This window comes from Myotis myotis, unplaced genomic scaffold (genome assembly GCF_014108235.1).
Source record: "Myotis myotis isolate mMyoMyo1 unplaced genomic scaffold, mMyoMyo1.p scaffold_m19_p_2, whole genome shotgun sequence".
Lineage (NCBI taxonomy): Eukaryota > Metazoa > Chordata > Mammalia > Chiroptera > Vespertilionidae > Myotis > Myotis myotis.
Genome location: NW_023416324.1, coordinates 202610811 through 202626161, shown reverse-complemented (window position 1 = coordinate 202626161; position 15351 = coordinate 202610811).

The following is a 15351-nucleotide window of genomic DNA, read 5'->3' as shown; positions in this document are numbered from 1 at the left end:
ATACACCAATGTTTTTCTGGCCCTGAAGCCCCAGTTCTTCCAAAATTCTGAGTAAGTTGAAATTTCCCTCCATTACATTCTCTCCTGTTAAATGGATCCAAAGTATTCTTTGTTTTCCTGACTTACATACTATTGTAATATTTATCTGTGATAATGACTTCTAATTTTCCTTCACATTAATACGAAGCAGATATCAGATGTGTTTCTTACCTGCTTTTCCTATTTAAGACCCAAGTTTCCATGGCTGGCTATGCTATCTCCACAAATGGAAAAAACATCAAATGCTTGTAATATAATGTTTAAATTCAATCATTTGGCCTGAGTTTTAACTGAGGGGCTAATATAAATTATATCCAAAATGAATAGATTCATATACATAGAGTTTTAAGGGAAATGTCAAAGAACTTATTTTCTGATTCTTGAATCTCCTCTCTCAGTCAAATTACATTTTAAAAGTTAGACAGGTGTTTTGAAGGGCATATTTTTGCAGAAAGATGTGCTGTTAGTTCTATGCCATCTCCCAAGAAAGAGAAGCTCATGGTGAAAGGGTGGGGACCTCTCAAGAGTTCTACCTGTGTTGGGGTCCCTCAGGTCTATAGGATTATAGTAGAGTATTCATACCCTATACTGGCCTGATCAGAGAACTGGGGCAATCGGTATGTGATCCCCAGGACTGAGATGTGTGCCATGATGAGGAGGACAATCTGGTGAGCAGTAGCTCTGTGTCCTATCAAAGAAGGCTGCCCAGGTGGATGGAGAAATATAAGCCAAAAAAAACCAGCTGCAGGTGACTACCAGATATCCCGACCTAAGGAAATTATTGCAAGCAAGCGGACACCTTTATTAAAGATATGAAGATGCCTCCATCCAAAATGAGATAACTGCAGGAGAGAAGAACCTACGTAGCAAACTTCCAAAGAAACCTTTACCAGGCCAGAGAAGGTGAAGTTAGGTCATGAGGGCATCTACTCAAGTAAGATCTTTTCTATCCTCTTCCCAGGACCTGCCCCCACTCACCATACACTGGTGCATAAGCAAACCAGCTAGTTAATCTTTTCCAGGGTAGGATCCGAGCGGAAGCTCAACACAGAAAGTTGACTGTCAAGTCAGCCTTTGTCACTAGTGGTCTCTCAACCTCAATCAGGCCCTAGTATGAAGGTGTAGAAGATCTGAAATTAAATCAGGTGCATAGTCCTGGATTAAGATGCGCTGAGACAATGAGAAATCATGTGGGTATCTATTTTCTGTGAGAGAGCAGAAAATCCATGGACTCTATAGGAATCTGTGTGCAGCAGCAAATCAGATTACACCCATCAATACTGTGGAAAGGGGTAAGAGGAGAGAAACTGGAATGAAAATTTGGGTCATGATTCATGTGTCACGTGGGTATAAATTAATTATATATTGTATATGCATAATGAGGAATAGGAGCATATTGACAAAGATTGGGCAAGAAAATACCCAGATAATTACCTGAATTCCCTGTTGTATCTTGGGGACCACTCTGTAAAGCACACGATTTTCTAACCACTTTGCTGTACATCTAAAACGAATACAAAATAATATTGAATGTAAACTTTAAATAAAAAATAGATTGTAAAAATAATGTTACCCTTAACTAATCATAAATTAATAATTTTAATGTATTAAAATTTTTAATTCTTGATCTGAAATTCACAATTCCCCAGACACAGGTCACATTAATTCAGACACTAGGTTTAATATAGGTATCAATATTTTGGTGTCCTCTAATTACTGACAATGCATTGCTTCTCTTTTCTTTTTCCCCCAAAGAAATATAACTGGCAAAAAACACATCATACTGTTTTCTGTTTTGTTTGTTGTTTTTTTGCCCTACTTATCAGCAAAGGAAGTTACCAAGCTCCAAAAGCCTTAAAACGCTGTATTTATAATGTAACTTTCACTTATAAACCTGAAATCCCTTTCTTAAAACTTGGGTGGGAAGAAGAATCCTGCTTAGAACACAGCTGAATGACTTACTCCTTAGAAAGTTACTGATTAACTCTCCACACTAGCGTGTCCTTTTAATCTTGAAATTTCCACGGGATCACCATTTCTCTTTGCCGGGCTGAAGCAGCATTTTGAGAATGGGTGAGTGTGAGCATTGATTTTTTTGGAACTGGCAGCTGAGGTCAGCTTTTAATTTTTCTTACTTTGATCTTTTACTGTTAGAAAATAAGCCATAGGCTCGCGGGAGTTGGGTGGGTTAGTGGGATTTGCAGAGCTGAGAGACATCTACTAAAGTGCAGAGTGCTGGCTTATTTTATCTGTGGGCCTGGGGATGCTCCAGGATGAACTTACAATTCATAAGAGTGCATTTGGCCAGGCCGGCGTGGCTCAGAGGCTGAGAGTCGACCTATGGACCAGGAAGTCATGGTTGATTCCCGGTCAGGGCACATGCCAAGTTGTATGCTTGATCACCAGTGTGGGGCATGCAGGGGGCAGCCAATCAATGATTTTCATCACTGATGCTTCTATATCCCTTCTTCTCTGAAATCAAAACTAGATATATTTGTAAAAAGAGTGCATTTGAATTCCAGTTTCCTCCGTTTAGGAGAAATTCATTCAGTCATTGTAGGGAATCTACTTGGTTATCACTTATCAGAAGTGCAAGGAGAAAGCACAGTGAGAGCCACAGGAGAGGTATACCTCTAAAATACTAAAATGCCATTGGATATCCCCAGTTGGAGACATCAGCGCTATTGGTACGCAGGATGGGTTTGGAACTAGAGGACGTGGAAGAAATCCTTGCTTATTTAGCTCTTCAAGGAACGCCTTCCAATTGTTTATAACCTAAAAGATGCTGGAGGAAGAATGGAGGCCACCTTAGGAGTAAAACCTGTCCCTGTATGGCAGCCTTATAAAAGCAGCCTCCTGGCTTTGTGTCCTAGCCTATAAAGCAGGGATAACGACGAGAATTCTTAGCTCCTAATTTGGTTATGAGGATTAAAGCATATGATTTGTGTAAAATGCTCTCTACATTGCCAAGCACTCTAAATTTTAGGTGTCTATTCTGTAAGGATGGGAAAATACTTAACTTGCTCTCTGAATGAGGGGCCTGCCAACTTCTACTAGACATTAAGCTCTATATGCTTTTGTGGGCATTAATATCTGGAAGGAATATTTGGTCCATTAGACTTAACATTTTCTTAATTTGGCACTAGGATTAAAAACCTTGCCCCAAAGGTTAAGTATCTTGTACCTACCATCTCAGAGTCACAATTATGAATGTCAGTGAGCACTGGTTACATGGTTTCTATAGGTATAGATGGTTTTGCTTATAATGCAGCCTTTCTTGTAAAACGAACAGCAAAACTGGGAAGGAAAATCAATTTACTCTATGTTTTACAATTAACATGAAATTTATACAACTTGCCTAAATTTTACTTGCATACACACACACACACACACACACGCACACACTTAGATAATATTACCTTTTGATTCAAATACTGGAGCTGTATTAGTCAGAGAGATGAGCTGTTAACAAACAATCCCGACTATCAAAGGATTAGCCTCATTTAGGTTTACATCTCAGTCCAATATGAATGGTCTTGGTCAGATCATTTTCCTGGCCCACACTCTGTCAAGAGGTAAATTAGGGAGGGAAAGTCCTTCCATTCTTTGGTTCTATGGTCACTTTGGCTCTTGCCATTGAAAACAAAGGAATAACGTGGATGAATGTGTAATATTTTAGGTCCAGGAGTGCTGTACAGCCCTTCTGCTCATACTTCATTGCCTAAAACTCCCTACTTGGCTCCACCTAGTTGCTAGGGAACTGATGAAGTGGGATCTTTCCAGACACACAGAAAAAAACTGAAATAGTCCAATCAAATTCTAGCATTTTCTTTATCATGGAAGCACATTACTGTTACTATATATAGATTTCTAGAAAAGTATACAGTATTTGTCATTATCAATAACTGAGATGTTGTTTAAATAAACACCTTACAGGTCCTAAATCTATATTTATAAAAGTTAATCAAAGGGATAACTAGAATTTGTGATTATGAGATTCCTTTGCCAGATGTTAATCTTAGGTTTGAACAAGAAGTGAGCAATTCAGATTACTAAAATAAATTCCTGCATATCCCTTTATTCACAATTTTTGATAGAGTGTACAAGATAATGGTATTTTCTAAATAAATTTCAACCTATTCTTCAGCTTGAAAACAAGACTTATATACCAGAACTCAGGTGTTTTTATATAACTAATATAATTGTATTTTGTTTTACTGAAATTGAAAAAGGACAACTGAATGGAAAATCCTTTTCCTATTCTTTTCAGCCATAACAAATTTGAATGAACATAACAGTCGAACTGCTTAGTGGTAATTTCTCCTTCTGACATAGTGAATAAAATATATTTCATTGGGAATTGAGTAAAATTTTGATTCACTAAGCACACACACTTAACTATTGTTGAGGTTTTCTCTTTTTTATTTTTTAGTTCGTAGAGGTCTTTATACCTGAGATAGTCCATAAAAGAAGCAACATGGCAAATCACTTATAATTTCACATTTATCTTAAAGCTGATAACTAATGAACTGTTAAAAAATGTCAGAAAGGGTTATATACATATATCAGAAAAGATTATTTTAAGTTTGTATTAAAGAACATCTCTTATCTCAACATCAAAGTTAGAGAGATGACACTATGTATCATTATCTGTCTCAGACTCTACTTCACACGTGATATATAAACTATACTCCATGCTTTCAAAAAGGACGTTGTCATGATAGATTATTTGGTGGATGATGCTTGAATCTTTAATCACTTTAAATAGAAAATAATCAAGTATCTTTCATGTATAATAGACATACAGTTTGACAGCCTTGAATGCAGAGGACTGGTACATGAAAAAGTCCAGGAAAATATGAATTTAATATGTTTTCCTTTGGATTATTGGTTTTGTAAGTCACAAAAATTTCTAATCTTTTCAAATTACTATGTCAGTTAATGTAGTCAAGGAATTAGAACACTTACATTGTCAGAACATAAGTATGCATAATAAAGGAATGAAAGATAAATTGAAATCAGTTCTTAATTGTTATAAAAATTTTAATTTAATCATACATTCCTCTAGAGCAGCGGTTATCAACCTGTGGGTCGCGGCCCCTTTGGGGGTCGAAAGACCCTTTCACAGGGGTCGCCTAAGACCATCGGAAAACACATATATAATTACATGTTGTTTTTGTGATTAATCACTATGCTTTCATTATGTTCAATTTGTAACAATGAAAATATATCCTGCATATCAGATATTTACATTATGATTCATAACAGTAGCAAAATTACAGATATGAAGTAGCAACGAAAATCATTATATGACTGGGGGCCACCACAACATGAGGAACTGTATTAAAGGGTCGCAGCGTTAGGAAGGTTGAGAACCACTGCCTTAGAGCCGTGGTCGGCAAACTGAGGCTAGCAAGCCACATGCGGCTCTTTGGCTCCTTGAGTGTGGCTCTTCCTAAGCCTTAGGAGTACCCTAATTAAGTTAATAACAATGTACCTACCTATATAGTTTAAGTTTAAAAAATTTGGCTCTCAAAAGAAATTTCAATCGTTGTACTGTTGATATTTGGCTCTGTTGACTAATGAGTTTGCCAACCACTGCCCTAGAGTCTAGGAGTACCTATAAATTAGTAGCAGTAGCAGTACAATGTTTTTCTGTTTTGAAAAATACATTTCTATTGATTTCAGAGAGAAAGGGATAGGGAGAAAGAGATTGAAACATCAAAGATGAGAGAGAATCATTGATCCGCTGCCTCCAGCATGCCCCCTATTAGGGATCACGCCCTCAACCCAAGGCATGTGTCCTTGACTGGAAATGAGCCCCGGAACTTTTCATCCACAGGCTGATGCTCTATCCACTGGGCCAAACTGGGGAGGGCTTCTTTTTGTTTTGATGTCATTACAAACTTGATAAAACATTGCAAGAATAGTGCAAAGTATTCCCATAAACCCTTTATTAAGATATCCCAATAATGCCCTTTGGAGAATAAAGTTAATCGTCAATCATTCCTTGCATTGATTGCTATATTCTTTAGTCTTCCTCATTCTGAAACAATTTCTTGGGGCTTCTTTGATCTTTATGACAATTTTGAAGGCTATAGCGCAGTCAGTTTGTAGAATATTCCCCAGTTTGATTTTGTGTGATGTTTTCTCATGATTAGACTCAGGTTATACATTTTTGGCAAGAATATCATAAAAGTGATGCTGTGTTCTTCTCAGTGCCTGTCAATCTCTCACATTCCTGGGAATATTAACTTTGGTCACTATGTTACATTCATCTCTGTAATGTCACTTTTACCCTTTATAATTAATATGAATTCTGCTGGGAAGTGCTTTGAAACTATACAAGTATCCCAATGCTCATCTAACTTTTACTTACTAGTTGTAGTATTCATTGATGTTTGAGTTAATTATTACTATGATGATTGCCAAATGGCCATTTACTACTTCAATTATTCATTCTATTCTTATTACTTATCATTCTATTTTGAGGAAGGACTTCCCATATAAAATTAACTTGTGCATGTACATTGGTATAGGCTCATAGGTTCCTATTTTATTTGAAAGGATGTAATTGATAACTATGTTGAAGTTAAAGTTATCTCAAGTACATACTCTTTTGTGGGTGAGTAGGATGGGAAGCTGTTCACAGATCATGAATTCAAGGGGCAGCTCAATTGGATTTTAAGAAGACAATATCTTCCTGAATAAATAACACATGAAAAAAAATAATTTTGAAAAGTTTTTGACAGTATTGTACTTTCTATTTTACAATACTAACTATTTTATTTTGATAACCCCTGGGTTATCATTTCTAACCATTCAAGGAGACTCAAGAATGAGACTTCACAGGTTAAAATTTCTGAATTTCCTAAGGCAAAACTGCTAGTATACTAGTAAATACTTCTACCATAAGATATGTCAATAAAACATCTTCAACTATACCTGCTAATCTGTAGAGGCTCATTAAAATAGCGAATGTACATGGACCTGTCCTCAAATTCCAGATAATGTGTCCCACTATTTCCCACTCATACTACTGCACATTTCATAGAATTTCACAGTTATGTTCATTTTCACAGTTGTAGCCATGAAACAGAGTTTTCATAATCATATGATAGTATGTAGGTTGAAAATACTACAAGAATGGTCCCTCTTCGGTTAGCCAAATTCTATGTAAATGAAGCACCCTGTAGAACCAACCTGAATTTCCAATTTGGTGAATCAAGAGATGATTACCAATAAATGACTACACCAACATGAATTACTGAGTATCCAAAAAAATGATGTTTAAAATATAGCTATGGAAAAGGAGCTAAAATTAACCATTAAATAATAAATTCTTTATTTTACAGTTTTATTCATTTTGGCTATTGATTATATTAAATTTCTTTTAAAGGGATTTTCATAAATACTTTAAAGGTCCTACTTCACTAGCTTCTTATGTAAAATGGAGATAAGTGTCAGTAACATAAAGCTTTTATGAAAACTCAATGCAATAAACCATTCAAAACACGTAACATAAGGTCTGACACTGAGACAAGATCAGATCAAGAACGTATAGATAACTCTCATTTCAAATTTTCTTTTGACAATTTCATTAATTTATACATTTTTAAAATTGCATCCTAACTACTGACTCTCTACTATTGATTGTATTGTTTATTTTATTTTCTTGAGATAAATGCCTTTGGTATTTCCTTTTTATTTTTAAATGATAAGATACTTTAAGAATAATTGTTCTCCTTTTGACACAGCTTTGGTTACATAACTAATATTTAATTGGTAATATTTTCACTCCTGCTATTTTTTCTATATATCTATCTATCTATCTATCTATCTATCTATCTATCTATCTATCTATCTATCTATCTATCTATCTATATATATATATATATATATATATATATATATATTAGAGCAGTTTTAAGTTCAAAGCAAAATTAAGTGGAAGGTACAGAGTTTTCCCATATACCCCCTGCTCCCACACATGCATAGTCTCCCCCATTTTTCAACGTCCCCCACCAGAGTGGTTATATTTGTGACAACTGATGAATTTCCATTGACACATCATTATCACCCAAAGGCCATAGTTTACATTAGAGATCATGCTTGGAGTTATACATCCTATTTTTAAAATGTATTCATAATTGTGATTTTTGCAAACTATTACAAGAATATTATTTAGCATTATGTGTAAATGCTTAATTTTTACCAATTCATTTCAAGGCTATACTCATGAATATAGTCAACAACTCATCTCATATTCACAGCAGCTTTAGAAAACTAGAAAACCAACTAAATCTCCATTGATTCTGGATTGGTTTGAAAAACTTATTAAAATATTCATATGCTGACATATTACTCATTAATTTTAAGTTACATTGTAACATATATTCAAAGCTTTATTGGTGTTGTAATGATTTTCATATTTATTTTATGCAAAACAGAGTATTGGCATGCATACATGTGCATGTGTGTATACTTATAATATTGAAATGGAGCAAATTGAATGCAGGGAATGAAGGATACAGTAAATTCATTTTCTGTAGGAATCCTAATGTCCCCTTTATGGCACCTCTGAAGAATTACTGGGCCAGTGGCATTGGTGAATCACTACTATTGTACCATGTATTTGCAGAAAAATGCTAAATATTTGTGATATATCGTCCCAATTCAAAACAGTATGTAAAAAAAGAAAGAAATTATATTTAAAATATACATATATTTGTACTTTAGAAAATTATGCCTTATTATATTGAGTTTTTAGAAATTTTTTTAAAAAATAAGTAAGCCCAGCTAATAGAAACCACTCAAGTTCTCAAAGAATATTGAAGGGACCTCTGAGATCTGAAGATCATTTCTTGAAAACCACAGGCTTGTGAGGAATTTAGTCCCAGCATTGCCTCTCCATAAACATTCTTAAGCATGTTGCTAATTTTTGGCTCAAGATATGGAAAATCCTAAAATATGATATATACACATTTTTGAAAGAAATAGTGTGTGGGCAGTGTTTTAATTTTAAGAAAATTTTTTTAAACCAACTTTATTTTTAAATCAGAATGTGTATGATAAACAACACATATGACATACAATTACAGTGTATAAGATATCACAATGGAAATACTGTACGACAGAAATTTACATGGATGTTACAGAACTAAGGAAAATTTATCTATAAATTTCTTTTGGAAAAATTAACAGATGCTGTTTTCAAGTGTAAGCACCTAAATTGCTAACTGTCAAGTAGATTCCACAAGAAAAAGTTAGTTATTTTCCTGGCAAAAGAAATAATGGATAATTAGAATTTGCAATATTAATGGACATAGTTTTTTTTGAACTTATATCTTATGAGAAAATTGGAAAACATAGAAATGACAAATAACTGTCTTGTATTGAATATTCCTTCTGCCATAAATTGAACTTAATTTTATTCTTTCTGAATATACTATTCAAATACCACTTGCTGACACACAGCAGTTTGATAAAAAAAAAAAAAAATTATGTGGGACATTCCAAAAAATGTCAGCATACATTTCCAGTATTTATGTGTGCCTAGCACCATATCTGAGACACAATAAGCAATTAAAAGCATTAATGCATAAACAAATGGAGGAAAGAAAATATTCAACTTTTCCATAATGTATATCAAAATCACTTGACACAGCATATATCTCAAACTCCATGATGGTGTACAAAAGATTTCCCTCCCTCCCTCCCTCCCTCCCTCCCTCCCTCCCTCCCTCCCTCCCTCCCTCCCTCCTTCCCTCCCTCCCTCCCTTCTTCCTTCCTTCCTCTCTCTCTCTCTCTCTCTCTCTCTCTCTCTCTCTCTCTCTCTCTCTCTCATATGTGTGTGCAAATCCCCTTATCTACATACACAACCTATTCAATCCTCAGTAAAAACCAATATGACTTTGACTGTAGAATTTTGAGAAATGTTATACACCCAAATGCCTCCTCCCTCCACTCAAACATTTCTGGGGTATGGGGTGGGGAAGGCTGACTGGAAGGGGCACTGAAAGAACTAGTGTCACTCTCATTTCTAATTTCTCAGTTCTTCTAGAATTCATCACCGTTACCACGTATTTGATGCTTCAAATATATACTGTTTCATGCTGGCTTTTTAAAATTTCTATTAGGCATCTATCTCCCTCAAAAGGAAAAATAAACCTAATTCCAAAGGGTGTAATACCATCTTACACTTAGAGGGTACATAACGTTGATTGCTTCGGAGACTTGAGAAGGCAACAAAAGCTAATTCTTAAGTCAAATGCAGGGCCTAACCAGTCCAAATCTCATATATGGAACTGCAGTAATATATAGAATTATAGAAATTCTCATCACATCTCCTATAGTTATGAACTCTTTCATGACATGTGGGTTGCACTAAACATTTTTAAAGAACTCTCTAATCTTGTGTGAAAAGGTGTTTTGAACTACTGAGTTCAGTGCAGAAATATCTTCTACCTCAGGCCTCAATTTTTGTCTCCTATTCTGAAAATACAAAGCTTTGCAATAAGTTTTTTTTTATAACTCATTTGGATTGCAATATATGCTGGAATAATCATGAGGCTATTTAGGAGTTTCTATTTATGTTGTTGTCACTGTTTTAATTCCAATTAATGTAAGTGTTTTTCATCCATGTTTATTTCTGAAATATTACAGTGTACTGCAAAGACCCTACTGAAGTGTTAAGTGATAACCATATCTGTACCTATCTGTCTAAAATATGGAAAATCTGAGTTCTGAAACACATCTGGCCCAAAGATTTGGGGTAAGAGACTAAGAATCTATAATATTTACGAACTACATACATTGTTCCACGCTTTCTCAAAACAGTGTATACACAAGCAATTAACTTAAAATATAAAGCAGGTGACATCTACAGTAAATTGGGCCAAAATAATGCCTAGCATAGCAAATATGAACCTCTTTATACAAAAAAGAAGATAATTTGTCAGATTCAGTTTATGCGAATTCTAACAATAAAAACTTTCTAAATAATTCAGATTATCTAGAGTATGTTTATGTGGAGCAAACAAAATACATAGTGAGAGAATAAGCCACATAATACTTCCTACATGCAGTACATGTCCTCATATTAGTAATTCTTTGTGAGGGTTGGCACAGTTTATTAATATATAGTGAACCTAACTCAGTTTTTTCATACTGACTTGAAAATATATGTTCAATAAGTTACTTTAAGTGAAATTTTAAGTTAAAACCAAATTAGAAACATTTTAAAAGGTACACACAATAAAAATAATCTTATAATTCTTATTAAACAGAGAATATTAAAATATTATTTACCCATAGCTAAATTATAAATGTGTAGATTTTTCTGGTTTAATAACTTATTCCAGAGTCATTTAAATCTATTGCATTTTTAACTTACTAGAATTTTTGTTGGTATAAATATCATCTCATTAACTATGCCCTCTTCATTATTCTTTGAAATGTACATGTCATCCTTCAGAGAAAGGGGCTGGTGGTGGTAGGGAGACAAGAGAGAGAGAGAGAGAGCAAGAGAGAGGAGAGAGATTACATTCACTTTCATAACGAACATGGTCTTTACATTTATTGATATAAAATTGAATTTCACTATTTACACAAAAAAACAATAACCACAAATCAATGAGGGGACTTTTGGTATGGATATAGAGTCAATTGGTTTCTGATGCTTTCTGTTTTTCCTCCTCTAAACCAGATAGAATAAATTTAAGAAACAGAGCCTTATAAACTGAGCTGCATTCTCAGCATAATTGAAAGTCAGGTAACATCCTTATAATTAATAGTAGAGGCCCGGTGCATGAAAACTGTGCACTTGGGAGAGGGGTCCTTTAGCCCAGCCCATGCCCTCTCGCAGTCCGGGAGGCCTCGGGGGATGTCCGACTGCTGACTTAGGCCTGCTCCCTGCCACTGCCTCTGCGCTCACCAGCCATGAGCCCAGCTTCTGGCTGAGTGGTGCTCCACTGTGGGAGCACACTGAACACCAGGGGGCAACTTCTGCGTCGAGCGTCTGCCTCCTGGTTGTCAGTTTGCATCATAGTGACGGGTCGTTCTGCCACTCAATCGATTTGCATATTAGCCTTTTATTATATAGGATTATTTCTAAGTCATGATGCTTCATCTCAGAGTAGCAGAGACCTGTGGGAAGACATTAAGAAGTTGTGACCAAGCACTGATGAAGAATAGGAAGCATCAGAGGGCCTTAGCAGTGGCATATGTCAGATAAAAAGAAGCCAGCAAAAGCATACTTTCCGTGAGGAAAACGCCTCACTCACAGTGGGAGCCGCTGTGAACAGAATCAAGATCTTCCATAGTAGGAACACATGGTTCATAGCACTGCCATGCAGCCTGAAGGTATAAAACCCCAAGATGTACCAGCAAATGTATCCATCCTAAACGGAAGGCATGGTCAGTGCCTTGGAGTCTGTAGCCAGTGAAGTCATGGGTAACTTAGGGCTAGACACCAAGAATTCCTCTGATTTGGATAATAAATTGCAAAATTGACCTTCACAATAGGCAGCAATTTTGGTTCTCAAAGGGCATGAGGCAATGTATAGAGATATTTTTTTCGTTGTCACAAACTGGAAGTAGGGAGGAGGCTGCTGCTAATTGTGTAAAGTCTGAAAAGGCCAGGAGTGTTTCTAAACATCCTACAATGCTCAGAACAGCTTCCTCAACCGGGAATCTTCCAACCTAAATCGTCAATAGTACTGAAGTAAAGAACCCTAAATGTTTTAATGGGATGAATGTTACACAAACTACAGCAGTCCATCCCTGCCACCAGGATGCAGACCTCTGCTCATGGAGGTGACTATACTAGTGTCCCTCCATTAGAGCAAAGCTGGCTCTTCACTGGTTCCTTTTCCTCAAGGATGCCCCTTAGACTGGCTACATAAATGTGCAGAGTATTAAGCCAAGATCAGAATCCATGTAACTGCATAGGTCACACACCCATAAATTGGGCCCTGGAACCCTTCAGCAGTAGAAGCTTAATTTATAATGAATTCATTTTCTGAAGATCCAACCAAAAGGTTGAAGGCCTAAATATTCTTTTAATATATTATTATTGATTTCAGAGAGGAAGGGAGAGGGAGATAGAAACATCAATGATGAGAGAGAATCATTGATCGGCTGCCTCTTGCATGCCCCCTACTAGGGATGGAGCCTGCAACCGGGGCATGTGTCCTTGACCAGAATAGAACCCAGGACTCTTTAGTCCACAGGCTGACACTCTATCCACTGAGCCAAATTAGCTAGGGAGACTTAAATATTTTTGATTCCATGGTATCTTTATTTTGTGGGACAAACTTGTACATTTTAAGCTTGCAAATTCTGGTAATTGGGTCAACCTGACCAGTGATATTTTATTTTTTGATTTAGAAAAAAAAAAAAGAGCTGTGACATTTTGAAAACTGAAAGCATTAATGTGAGCTTTCCTTCTACTTTAAATGAAAGGAAAACACATAATAATATTTAGCCTAAAAAATACCTATTATACAAATGGACACTTGCTTCATTGTCTTATCCAGTCCATCAAGGTTAGAGGACCTCAAAAAGACCAAGTACATCCTTTGGCACCATTTACAATAGTGCTCCACTGAGGTGCGGTTAGAATACTGATAGTTAGAATTAATTGATATATTAATTGCCCATCTGCATATTTATATTAGCCTGTAGAGTCTAATCATTTTACTCCTTGGAGCATTAAGGCTTAAGACATTGAGTCACAGTACCATCAGCTTATTTTATCTTCACTGTATTTCTAGACAGGGCATTGTAGATGGGCATGCTTGCCGTCATTGTCATCTATTTCAAAATGTTAAGGATTTACCTCTCAAATGTACTGTTTTCTCTACTTTTTCCCTTTCCCTACTTACATTACACCCATTCTACCTATAATGTAATCACAAACAATGGTCTTTTCTCAAACTTCCTTTGCCTTCAGCTGGCAGCAATATTTCAGAATTTTTCAACCTTGCCTCTAAAGCATAATTAGGTAACAGAGCAAAAAGTCATATAATCACTTGTTTTCTCAGCACAGATAAGCAGAGATTTGACAGAGAAACAGTTCTGATGTAGAAATTGTATAGACATTTGAGAACAATGGCATGATTTTAAGGGGAGATGAGTTTTTACATTCTACACAGTGACTTTTCTTTCTGAATGGGTAAACAGCATCTCCATAAAAAAATATCAATTTTTAGAAAGAGGAAGAGACAGAGATCGATTGGTTGCCTCTGATTGCGGATGAAACCCACAATCTGGGTATGTACCCTGACCAGGAATTGAACCCACCACGTTTTGGTAGATAGCTTGACACTCCAACCAACTGAGACACCCTGGTTCAGAGGCAGCATCTCCATTTTTTATTCCCGGTAACAGGGCTTCTCAGGCTGAATAAATAGGGGAAGACTCTCCTGTGCATTATAGGATATTGATTAACACCATGGCTGCTGCCGACTAAGTGCCAGGAACACCTTCCCAGTTGTGAAAACAGAAAATATTTCCAGGCATGGAAACATGTCCCCTGGAGGGAACATTAACCTCTGAGGAAGAACAACGGCTTTAAAACAAGTCTAAAACGAATATATCCGATTTTCAGGTTAAATTTCCTTTAATATTTCCCAAAGGAGCTCAGTGAATTTTCATGGAATAATCTATAAAGCTACCCCTGACAAAGCATATTAGACAAATTAAATAAAGATCCTATTTTATTGATATAATAACAAATCTTCCCAATATGATGAATGTGTTTATTTTTATATTAAATTTTAAAAGAGTTACTTTGACAATGATGTGGACTGGAGTTGTACCTTGGCATGTTAAGCTTGAATGTTACTTCGATTGCCATTGTACTAATATCACAAGTTGTACTAAGGTCTAAATGTGCTCTTATATGCCAAGACAGGGGAAAAAAGGCATTTCTTCACTTCTCACACATACTCATATAATCATGTCACCTTCGGCTCTCTCTACTTAACAATTCAACCATCTGAACAAAGGGAAGAGTTGAACAGCTGCATAAAAGATGAATCATAACAATTCTCACTGATTGTTTTTTTATTATTTGCACAGATTCCCTGGATCTTTTATGTTTATAATTGTCTTTCCCTTCAAAGGGTGAAGCAGTAACACTTTTAAACTTGAAGAGTACTAGTAGATAAAGGATGAATTAACTGGTCATTTGGGTAGATTCAAATCAATTGGCTGAACTAGCAAATGTACTTAAATATATTTCTATAGAGACATGTTTCCTATTTTTAAAAATTGCCTTATAATTAGCCTGTATTTAACATCTCCCTA